Consider the following 12,648-nt stretch of genomic DNA (forward strand, 5'->3'; position numbering starts at 1 on the left):
GGTGAACTGTATCTGGGGGTAGGGAGAGCTAACGCCTTTAAAAAGGTCTCAGATTCCTCTGGATCACTGAGTGTGGAAGAAGGTCCTTCCCAGCCTTTATTTGGGCACCATGTCTCATTCTACACAAACAATGCTTCTGTTACACAACTCAATCTTAATCAACACTACATTCTACATTTCTCATCAGCAGTCATAGGAGACAGATCAGCCTGGATTTAAACATCTGATCTGTGCCTTCTCCCAGGTCGAGTTGCAAGAGAAATGCATAAGCCACCAGCCAAAACAGGTATTTCTCCTGACCTTCACCTCAAGGAAGCAACAGCAGGAGACTAGCCCTGCCAAGTCCACAGCAGCCTCCCCAACTGTTTTAGCCTGTGCCTCACCTGAGCCAAAGATGCCTCGCTCCATCGCCATGATACTGTGGGAAGGAAGAGGAACATTTGCAGAGCCTTCCTCCCCACTGGTAAGGCAGTCCACATCAACTCAACATTGCAGAACAAGAGGACAGCCTGGTTTATAGCAGAACATCAGGAAGTTCCTCTTTATTCCTAGCTTTCCCCCATACCTTCCAAGTGGTTTTAAATCAGTTTTCTTGACCAAAGTAAGTAGCACCCAGTTGCACATGTGTTATAAGAACTGATTTAGTGAACATCCCTAAAGGTTCTACTGTGGGGCTTGCCCTAATATAAGGCTGAACATACCAGGTAAGCTGAGCCCCTGCTCATTCATTGGGATGGAGGCTTTTTATACCAACATGGCACATAGCACAAATGCTGCTCCTGTTCTCTTTATCTCCACTACCAAAACAAGCCATTATCACCAAGAATAAGAATGCTGATCAAAAAACACCGGTCTCTGCAGCAGAAAATTATTCTGTGTGATGGAAGTTCAAACTCTTATCATTCTCTGAGAAGCATCGCTTTTCTTTGCATTTAATCAAATATCAGTAGAACTTCATAGCTTTTCACCCAAAGATCTCAAAGCAATTTCCGAGTGTTAATTAAGTCTCAGTTCCTTATGAAACCAAAAGTGGAACTGTTTGTCCCCCATGATGAAGTAAAACTGGGGAAATTCACAGTATGGTCCCAGCCGACCAGTTTTTCAGCCTGTCATTCACTAATTTGAACAATTTTTGCTTTAGTTCACACGAGTTAACACATACATTTCAGTAGTTGTTTAATTTTCAGTTTTACTGAGTTTAAGACCACCTGTGCAAGTACTTCTACACTCTTTAGTGCCTCCTCATTGCCAAATCCGTCCCACTGCTGCTCTCTAGAATAAACTACAGTCAGCAAGCACTAATGCAAAACACTGACCATTCTCTCCAACACCACATTCTTCTCCAGATCCAAAATATACCCTTTCCCCACATTTAAGGCACAAGTTAGAAGGTAAAGGTTTTTGCATTGACTTTAAGTTTTCCCTATTTCCCAGTAGCTGATGGTAATCACACAGAATTTGACTTGCACACCCCAAGTTGAACCCTTCAGTCCCCTTTTCAGTAACAGATACTTAAGAGCTATCGTTTACAAGCTAGTATTCACACTACAGTGACTAACTAAAATCAGTCTCTATAAAAACCACTGTCCTGCACAATTGGACTTGCATATTCAGGAGAAGGAGAGCCTAGCCAAGAAAAATGACTTGCAACCATAAAGCAGTTTGTTTCATCAACTGTGAAACCCTCAAAGATGACTGCACTTCATCGCTCCTTCTTGTAACTCTTAGCTCCTTTCTGACTTCCACAACGCAATATCAGTCTGTCTCTGTGGTCTTTCCTCACTTTGTCCTGACCTATTGAGGCTGTCATAAGATATTTGGTAAATGACCTAACTAGCTTTTGAAGGATGACTTGGAGTACCCAGGTCATTTTGTTTTGCTCTCAATACTGTTTTTCTGCTCATCATTTTTGCTGCAGTGATCACTGTACTTTCAACAGCTTATGACTCAAATCTGATTTCTTCTATTCCCTTCCACTCTTCCTTCAATTAGATACTTCTGCCCATGTGAGCATTGCCACTTGTTGCTTTGTTCAGCAATGACCCTCCTCAGCATACCCTGAGGACTAGTGCCTATTCCCAAGATTCCTCCAAAATTTTGCTACAGTGAAAACAAGCCCAAGCACATAAGATACACTTTCTCAGAAACAGTTATCAGTCCTTTGCTAGTTACATCATTGCTAACTACATCTTTTCCCTTTCTCACCCATGCTTCCAATTTGAACTTCCTCTCATAACAGATCCTTCCTTTCAAAACAGTTCTCTTTCTCTTAAAGGAAAAATTTCTTTCCCTATTTTTTGCAAATGGAGCTTTTCATTTCACAATATTTGCTCTACAGAAACAGAACTTGTTTAGTGTTACTTCCTTCATTTTCCTACAATCAATTGCAGTCACACTCAAATCTCAGAAGGCACCTTCTATGATATATGCCCATCAACAAGCTAATTGGAGCATAAGTGCTTCTTCAACAAATGAGAGTAACTCTTTATGACACATTATCCATCTAACACCTTTCCTGAGTGATTACACCATTTTCTTACTACTCTCTTGAGGGATTTCTAGTTACTTTTCCCAAAAAAACTTTGAGCCCCTGGCAGAGATTTTTCTAACAGCATCAAAAAGCAGATGCCTCTGTTTGGACTGACAGCTGCTCTGTCATTTCAATGAAACAGTCTGTGGCACATCAGTGATCAGACATCACCTTTAGAGCAATTCTAGACACATGATTTCATTTTCCTCACTGTCCTTTTAAAACTCATCTTCCCCACATAGTGACTCACAAATAGTCATTAAGAACGGAAATACTAGCTTCACAATAATACCAGAACAAATATATACAGTATACTTTTCAAACCTCCTTCCCTACCTCAAAAATGCCAGGACCATAAATTCATAAATTTTAATAGCCTAACCACTCGCCCTGTGACATACACAATAAATGTTCTCATGGACCAATGCCTTTAGCAGCAGTTAAATCCCTCATCCCAGCTAAAAGTAAGCATAAAGCATAATGAAGGGTATGATTTTGGCTGTGGGGTTGTTTTGGGGTTTTTTCCCCCCTAAATCACCCATGCGCTAGAAACAACAAAGAAAACCCTGCCTGGTGCTCAGTAACGCAACAGGAGTTGGGAGCTTCTTACCCTCCCTCCCTCAAAAAAGTCACACAAAGTCTGAATTTGTTCTGCAATCAACAAAATCCAGGATGCCACTTTCAAGAGTATTGTTGTTGGAGCAAAACCAAAGAAACCCAGTCATCAGGCCAAAGTGACAGAGAACAGAATTGTGGAGACCATGAACATTCTAGGTTCTTGGTGCTGGGCTACTGGAATGACTGGCATGTTGTATGTATTTCATAGATAATCAGAAAGGCTACTCCTGCTGTGCTACCACAGAGCAGAAGTGCAACAACTTTACCTGCTCTTCTAAAAGGAATGTCCTGTTATGCATTTTCAAGCCCATCAAGCATGTCTTCTTATTGAGCTTTGATGGTAGATCTAAAATGAAAGTCCTAGAAGTAAAATAAAACCAGGTATTTGCATTTTAAAATGTATATTAATCCAGAATAAGGATCATATTCTTGGATAAATTAAGAATGGACTCCAACTCAGACGATACTAAATTACCCACTTGGGGTTTCTCTTTATCACACTTTACCATCCAAAGCCTTCATCCCTGGCTCCAAAAATAATTTTTATCCCCTCTTCTCCTTAATGGCACAGCATGGTAGATTCCCTCAATAAAATGATTGTCTGGAGGATTTAGGTGGAAGAAAAACAAGAACTTCTTCATTAGCATTTGCAAATGGATCCATTTGTTGTCTCCAAAAGTGCTGCTCGGTCTTAACTGTCAGTTGCATTTACACCCAAACTCTAACCTACCCCATTTGGAAAAGCCCAGTGACAGCACCACAGCTAGTCAGAAGGAAGGACCATGGAAAGAGAATTTAATCTGCCACTCAAGTGTGAAGAACAGACCTTTGGCACTGGTGTTTTCTACCGCAATTCTCCCCTCAGTGTATGCACTCCCACTTAGATGGGAGGGAGCCTGTAATACACATTTCAAGCCACTCAGTGTTATTTTCCAGACAGTTTTCTCCACACTAGATCCCTGATGGAAGTCATGCCTGTAAAACAAAGTGACTTATTTGCATCTCTTCCTCCAGGGCTGACTGAGCAGACAAAACTCATCCACAGGAACAGAAAACGACTCCAATACATGTGTGAGAGTCCAGCATCTGAAGCTGGTTGAGAAGGTAGAGCTATCACTTTGTATAAGAAAAGAACGACACGGCAATTGTGTCGAGTGGTAGTGGGAGAATCTGACAATATTGCCAAACCTGTGGGCTAAGAAACTAGAAAAAAGGGAACATTTCTTTTGCTGTAAGGCACATGCTGACTTGTTATGATCTGCTTCTCCTTGGATATTTCCAGAGATTAATAGCTACAGCTACTTGGGGTAAGAGGCTGGGGCGGAAGGGAACACCTCTCTGGATGGGGAAGTTCATAAGATCTTTTCCAAATCTCTGTTAATTAAAAGCCACCTCCTGCCCTAGTAGTTTATAGATGTGACTTTTTGCTGGACAAAATTTCAGCCACTGCATCTCCCATCAAGTGGATCTGGATCCTTCCAACCCACAGCCATCCAAAGTACTTCAAGGAAAGGAAGTTTACTCAGCTGCACAATGAGTAGAGTTTCAGAGTTCTCCTGGAGAACCTTCTCAGGGCACCACAACTGTGGGAAGACATTAGGGAAGCACACTTAACAGTCCCATGCTAGAGGACTGCAGCCATGAGACCTCTTTGCATTAGTCACTCACAGGTGTGGCTGGGAGGTCAGTCGTACCTCTGCCATCCAGGCAGCCCTCAAGGCCCAGGTCACCGCCTGGACCCCAAATTGACACTGACATCCCACTAACGTACTGAGGGATTGGCACCATGGCTGTTAGCAAAACACAGCCAGAGACATGCTGTAGCCCAACTCATCCACACCCTACCGTCTAAAACTCATTTCCCTACCACACCTTCCCACCACACTCACGCTGAACTGCTGCCTACCTCCAACCCAATGCTACCTTTAAGGCACCCCCGAACATTTCTGAACACCACATACAAGTGATTCACATGTTAGCATCTGTCTGAATCGGGTAGAAACTCTGAAACAACATTCAAGAGATGAGCCTAGAAAAGGTGTCAACATGCCCACGCAGCTCTGGCTTCAGAATTAACTGAAAACAAACATGCAAAGGTGGACACTTGGTCCCATTGTAAAGACTTGCATTGCTCACTGGAACAAGTCTTTTTGGCACGTGGCAAAGAGGACAGATCACCACCACTTCCATCCCCCGCCAATTTTTTTTTACTTCTTTCTTAAAGGGCTCTACTGAGAGCTCTTGCTATGCAGAAAAGCCTGCTTCAGGGTTCAGTGTGGAATTCTCTTCTCACATACCTTTAACCCATTATGGATACATCACCACCATTATTATTTCTGGATACATTACTCTCATGCGCTAGGATATTACAACTTTCGGCCATTTAAAACCTCACTCCACTAATGCGTCAGACAGAATTTCTGAAGTCCATAAGCCTCCACAAGCATCAGCTGGTTCAGATCCTGCTGGACTCAACTTCAAAGAAGGTTATTTCACTGCAATTGCATAGTGCTTGGGCTCCAGGCTCTTCATCCACTACCTTTTCAATCCAGAAACTGTTCAGTAAGCAAAAAGTTATATTGTGTCAATAGCAGAGAGGTCTGCTTGGGCTCCCACTTCTTAAAGCAGTAAAAGCAGGGGTTATTACACCTCTGTACTTTTTGTTACAAGTTAGTTCATAAAAGTTTAAACTGATTTATAGCAGTTGGGGGTATACAAAGTGATCCATCCTTCAACTTAGTCACAGCTCTGTCCTCAAATTGACTGTGCTTTAAAATAATTGTTAGTGAAAGAAGGCAATGTTCATCAAGATAATTGCTTCTCACCTCCACAAACGGGTCTAACATTTGTTTCTTTTGCCTCTTGCTGCTACAGACTTTATTTCCATAGATAGTTTTGAAACTGACTTTATCTGTTTTGGAACATGGCCTTTGAATAATAAACAAAGGTAGCTACTACATGTGGCATCTCTCATGTTGAAATTGTAGCTCTTTATTAAACATTTTAGAAAAGTTTTGCTGAGCCATAGGGAGTCTATAGATGGTAGTAAATTGATTTTAGCCTACAGACACATAAAAACATGAACAAAACCAAATTAAGTCAGAAAGCCACTATGAACTGCATGTGATTGGACCAAATGTGTTTTTTTCATTAATTATTTTCTTCAAAATGCAAAGTTCTGCTGCATGAACAGACTCTGCACAGCAAGATGTTCCTATGCTATCAAGAACTTATTTTTATTAAGCATGTTAAGATTCATCACAGACTCTTCTGGGACACCTCTTTTCAGGAAATCCAACTTACACAGTTGCAGACAGCTACATCCGTTACAAATGATCAGTGTTGCCATAATCAATACTCTAGAAGCCAAGGTGGGATTTCCCCTTGCTCATGACCAAAAAAAGAAAATAAACCAAATGCCTTCAAAGCAAAGCCCTCCTTCCCCGAAACAGCAACCTTGCCTCCCTCTGCTCTCTTTCAGTAACACTCCTTCACCTTTTGAGAAGCAGCAAATCCTCCTTCTGAGAATGGATCTGATCTCCCCAGAGTTGCAAAAGCAGAAGGAAAGTTGTCCAGAGAGGAAGGAACAGATTCAGGCCTCAGGATGGTCAAGCTGTAATGCATATTCTGCTGGGTAATCTTCCAGCTACCAAATTGCACTTACGTAGGTAGGCCCGTCTTACACTTCTTCCTACTTCTGAATCTCTTGCATGCTTTCTCAGGGAGTGTGTCTCGTCCTGTCTTTAAGGACCAGGGAGAGAATTAGCTCACAGAAACTTGAAAGCTGCTACTCAATATTGAATTTTCTCCAAGAAGGCACACAGTACAAACAAGAGACTACCCTGTCAGGCTTACAAAAAAACAAAAAGAACTCACAAACTAAAATAAAACAACAAACCACATGTACCAAAGTTACCTAAGTTTCTCCCTACTGTTCGCCTTTCCTATTGCACATGCAATCTGTTTTGTTCAAACTATCTCACATTTCCACTAGATAGTCCACTACCATGAAAGGCCCTGTAAAAGTAGAGAGAATCCTCTCAAAAGCTCCATTAAGTCTGAAATTGTTGCCTGCCTCCTTTTGCTAAGCAGCTTTGAGACCAATTCCAGAAGTGGGAGAACACCTCTCCTGTGACTTTTCCATTTTCCTTCACTTTTTTTACTACTTAGAGCAAATTGATATATCAGCAGTTTAGCATGATTGCACCTAAACCACTCATTTTACTTTTAGTGACTGAGGATATGGGTAAGGCTTGTATTTCCTTTGTGCTCCTGGATGGCCATTTCAGCATCCTGGGCACAATATTCCATCATTTTCTTTTCAGACATAGAATCAAGCATTAAGAGCCCTTCCTCCCCACAGAAAGTTTTCTGTAGCTAACACAAGCTCATCTCATGCTTTGAGAAACATTTTGCATTAATGCTGGCACTGAGTCTTTTAGTTATTCATTAAAGTGTACCACTATTTGCAGACCTGCTATTAGGTGCAAAAAGTTTAAGTCTGCCTGGAGGAGAATACCGAAGGTGAAGCACTTCAATCTTTTCTTTAAATTGCTCATTTTAAACAATGCTGAAGGCCTTGTTAGTGTACAGAAGGCTATAGCTCTCTTATCAAGTTCAAGCCTGCCTTGCAATCACTTAAGGCAGAACAGATTGATCACCCTCCTTTTTAGGGAATGGGATTCAAAGATAAACAGACTGCTAGTGAAAGAAACTGATGCAGAAGAGCTGTTGTTAGTAGACTTGGAGCAAGAGCTTAAGTAACCATCACTACATTTCAATGACAATGCCATAAGAAGCATCTCGCTTCCAGAATAAAATTTAGCTTTCTGCTCCTCTCCTTCAAAAGACACATTTAATCTCTGGAAGTCCAAAACACACAGATTTTCAGCACTTTCTGAGACAAGCAAAAGTCCTGTCTTGCTAATTCTCCGCCATGTTTGTTTCATTTTGAAGGAATAACCTTTAAATGACTTAATACCAGTCAGTCTCCTCTTTCCTACTATTCCCATTTCATTTCAAGCTGTGACAGCCCTATCTCTGCCCCTTTCCACCCACTGCCCCACCCCATATGCTGTCAAGGCATCTGAATTAAGCCTGGGCCTCAGATCCCACAAGATTTTAAACTTAAGGATTTTAGCAGCATCCAGAAAGAGTTGTAATCTGGACTCCTGCAGAATAGTCACACTATCCCTTTGCCTCTTTTTGAGGGCATAGGATGCTTGCTACTGCCAGCTGCCACCAACCTTCCAGGTATGCTGAGCTGACCCTCATATGTCACCTCCTAAAGTCTTCCTAATAGTTTGGGGACTTCTCTCAAGCTACATCTTTACAAGCTTTCAAATTTAGCTTCCAGATAACCATGAGAGGTAAAACAAATGAGCGGTTTCTTACAAAGTGTGTGCTACACTTAAGAAAAAAAATCCACATTACTTGGACATGCCTCTACAAGAATAACCAATATCTGCAGGCAAAATATTCCTCCCTGTTTTCCCCATGCTCCATGTCCTCATGTCTGCAGGACCATCTGCTCACTCCTTTACCTCCCTGTTTCTGCTTAATCTTCCTGGCAGCGAATGACTGCTCCTACAGACTCTCAAGAGAGGTATCTGAAACTAAACTAGACCTAGCATCCTCTCTCAGATGACCTTTGGGACAACTTCAGAGTACTGTGAGGTGACTTCCTGCTTAACAAGAGCTGTATCACTCTCAGATTAACTGGAGAAAAATTGATTCCCTGTGCTATAGCCAGCCTACTGGTGTAAAGTCACCTGAATGGTGGCCCATCACGATGGAGCCCTCTTGACAGCTCTCCTCCTAGTAAAATCAAACCCTTACAGCCAGCAGAGGAACAACTACAATCCAGTGTCCAAGCTCCAAGCTGCATCCTAGAGCCACAGTGCACAACAAACAATACAGTACAGCTTGCAGCAAGACCCTTCTTCGCAAGTTTGCCCAAACATTTAATAATACATTCCACAGACCTCCTAAATGAAGTACCTTCTTATGGATATATTCAGTCACCCATTTCCATTATTGATCACCATGACTAATCACAGTAATAAGTTTAAAGCAAGCAGGGGAACACCCAAATGCATCTCATGATTAAGGTTTTGTTTGTATTTTCAATTTCAGAACTACTCACATCTCAACCCTGCTCCTGTTCCAAACATCCCTTAAAGCTCTGCTGCCCAGCCAGCCACTCCTTACCTTCCTTAATCACACACTTACCAGGATGCATCCTCATGCTTAATAGCATTACCACAGTGCTTTTGTTTTCCAACTACTGCTTTCAGAAGTGTGGCTCTCAGTTAAACCTTTGTTTAATATTAAAGGCCTTTTAAAATATTTAATGTGAAATTCATTTGAATCCAATTGCGGAGGAACAAGAAAGGTATGCCTGTTTAGCAAAATACTATCCCAGACAAGCAAAAGACACTGAATAAAGATCTTTAAAAAGATCAACCCAGAAATTCTTCCGTAAACTGAAAAAAAATAGCACAAGGATGACGAATTTTGTATACTGGACAACTTGCAGTTGGATCACAGGAAAAGGTGACCAGGACCTTGATAACAACATTCCAATCCCGAGTATTTGTTTTCTTTCTACTGCTGTAACACTCCATGAGATAACTTGCATAGGCAATTTTCCACAAATCTGTTGTACAAAAGTGTACACTCCGAATAATGAACTGACATATTAGAGGTTATTAACATCTCCTGGCAACAAAAACTCTCCTCAGAAAATGGGAAATCCCAAAAGGCAAGCCTAGCTAACCAGGGGGCATCTCAGGAAAGCTAAACCCATCATCTGTCTGAAGTACTTATCACAACAACATTCCTGTAAAAAATTCCACAGCACACGATTCCAACACAAGCTCTCACCCAGAAAATGCTGGTAACGATGAAACAAATAGATGAAAGACTACTGGTTAATTGAGTGTTTAAATTGGTCATTCTGCTTCCTGTGACCTGTATCAAAAGCCCTCCTTAGAAGTCCAGGAGTTAAACTCATATAGATATTATGTCAGATTGGCTATGATAGAATATTTATGTTTTAAGCAGTAATGATATGTATTAAAGTCTCAGTAGCTACAGGCGATGAATCTGATCTTTACTGCAGCTTCCACAGCAGATTAATTACACGAATTCAGTTAACATACACAAGGTTAAAACTTCCATTACTCCAAAACATAACCCTGAAAAGTACGTGCGGCCTCTTGATCTCCTCACAGTACTGATATGAGCACCAAGAGGACAGGACTTCCTAAAAGGACAGGACTGTTGACAACACTGACCTAGGACATCACCCTGTACTGTCCAGCAGCCAAGAGCCTCTGCAGAATGTGGTACTTTGCTGTTCTCCACACGGAAGAGGCTGGATGGGCCCCTGATCCCAAGGGTTAGGAATATGACAGAGAGGGATGCTGAGCTACCCCCTGCTCTTTCTTAGTGATTCCAGATCACAGTCCAGGTGCACTGTTAGCAAGGTACAGAGGAGGTTTAGCTGCCATGAGTTGCTCGACCTACTCTCCAAGACTGTTCCCAGTGTGTCTGCTCTGGGTCTCAGCCATAGTTTACCTGGTTTTTTGCACCTGCATGTCCCTTGATTCTCTACAAACTAATGAACTCTGCAAAGTGCCTCATTCACCATGTACCTTGCCACAGCTAAACTTAAGAGCAAGTCAGCTTGTTTGAGAGCATTTGGAAAGAAGACAGCTTGGCAGAGACTTGTCTCGGGTTATTTCCCAGATTCCCCAAACCAGGGGGAAGGGGAAGAAAGCTGCTTATCTTCTCTTGCCCAGTTCTCCAAATGCAAAGATGTCTGTCTTGTGTTCCCTTAAGACAACTGAATCCACAGGCACTTTTCACCACTGCTGCTTCGGCACAGCCACTAACTGGCCCAGGGAATATTTCTTCTACAACCAAAACAGTACCACAGTTGCCTTCAGCTGACATGTCAGCAACAACTCAAAGCAGAAGCTTTGATCAGCTAACATGGAAAAACAGATTTGGTTGTAGAAAGATTCCTCTTTCCACAGAGAGTAAGAGACGCTCTTTCACTCCACCTTCTACAAATTGGCTTGCCACTCTCAAAAGCACTGTGCCAATCCAACTGTTCCCACAAAACAACCCCAGAACATCTGCATCTTTGTAGTACTGAAGTAATGAGTTTGACACACTCAGCTGAGTCTGCCACACTGAACAAGTCTCCTCTCCATCAACATTGCAAGCTGCTGTTTTGCAGATCAGAACAGTCAGCTTCCCCAGATAACGCAGCTCCTTCCTGGAAATGGAAGACAGAGCTGCCTTATCTCAGGAAAGGGAAGATAAAAGGTCACTCTTCACTAAGTGGCAAACTTCTCACCTTGAAAGCTTTGCCCCTTGATTGGCAGGGAACAACCAAGGTCATGGAACTTTTAATCAGAGGCCTGCGTAATTACTAAATCGTTATTAATTATACCAGAGAGCTGAGACCTCAGAGGAAAGGCAAAGCAAACAAAGAGCCCAATGAAGCCTCCTCTGTTGTTGGAAAAAATTGGTAATTAAAAGTCATGAGTGCACCAAAGAGCAAGGGAACAGCATCACAGTCACTGTTCAGGACTCAGGAGTGACTTGCATGCAAAACAGCAGACTTGTCTCCCCAGGGAAATTACAGGGTACTGTGTTAGAGAGCAGTGAGTAGGAGGAAAAAAAAATAAAATAAAATAAAAACAGACAGAGAAAGAACCATTCCTGTTTTATCAATAGCTTTATTTGCCCCAGAGAAAGGGACAGCACTGCCAACCAGTCCAAAGTCTGAGAGGTGCCTTCCACATGTTTCTGGCAGCTTTAGAAAGCGTCCCAGCCTTATATCATGAAGGATTCCCATACTGAGAAGTGCACAAAAGAATGACACCTTGTGTTCAACATGATCCAGCCTACACACAGCCCTTGCCCAGGAGCCCTTGCCCAAGTAAAGACTATTCCAATGAAAAGCCTTTATTTCCCTCAGTGACCTGAGCTCAGCCTTAGTGACTACCCTTTCACCAGAGGCTGCCCTTCAAAGTATCACTATCAAAAATCGAAGAACTTCAATCTTCCTTTGAAAAACAAAAAAAACTCAAAAGAAGAAAGAATGCTATGGTCCTGCTCACACCACAATAAATCAGCCTAAGTAGTCATGATCCCAACTGAAGCCAAAGCAAGTGCTTTTGCTAATCAGGCTATAAGAAGATAAATGCTGATCTGTTTTTGTACCAATGATATGACACAACATCTCAGGGTACCGAGATATCAAAGATGGCATCAGATGAAAAAAGGCACCACGCTCTCTACCACCATTTGCAGGCAAACACAAGAATGTCTCTGATTTGCTATATAGGTAGTCTTAAAGAGCCAATTCTAAAGACGACCATATGCAAGAAGTGGCAAGTCTGGGCCGAATCCCTGAAGAGATCAGTTTAGATGGATTATGAGACTGTGGCGAGAAGAACAGACACACTCATGTGCTCAGCCCT

General features: G+C 42.0%; 1 protein-coding gene across 4 annotated transcripts in view; it reads right to left on the reverse strand.

Moving 5' to 3' along the window:
* WASHC1 (WASH complex subunit 1) overlaps positions 1-12,648 on the reverse strand; it is a 45,984-nt gene that overhangs the window by 20,410 nt on the left and 12,926 nt on the right. The window lies entirely within an intron of this gene.

This window comes from Buteo buteo, chromosome 19 (assembly GCF_964188355.1).
Source record: "Buteo buteo chromosome 19, bButBut1.hap1.1, whole genome shotgun sequence".
NCBI classification, from domain to species: domain Eukaryota; kingdom Metazoa; phylum Chordata; class Aves; order Accipitriformes; family Accipitridae; genus Buteo; species Buteo buteo.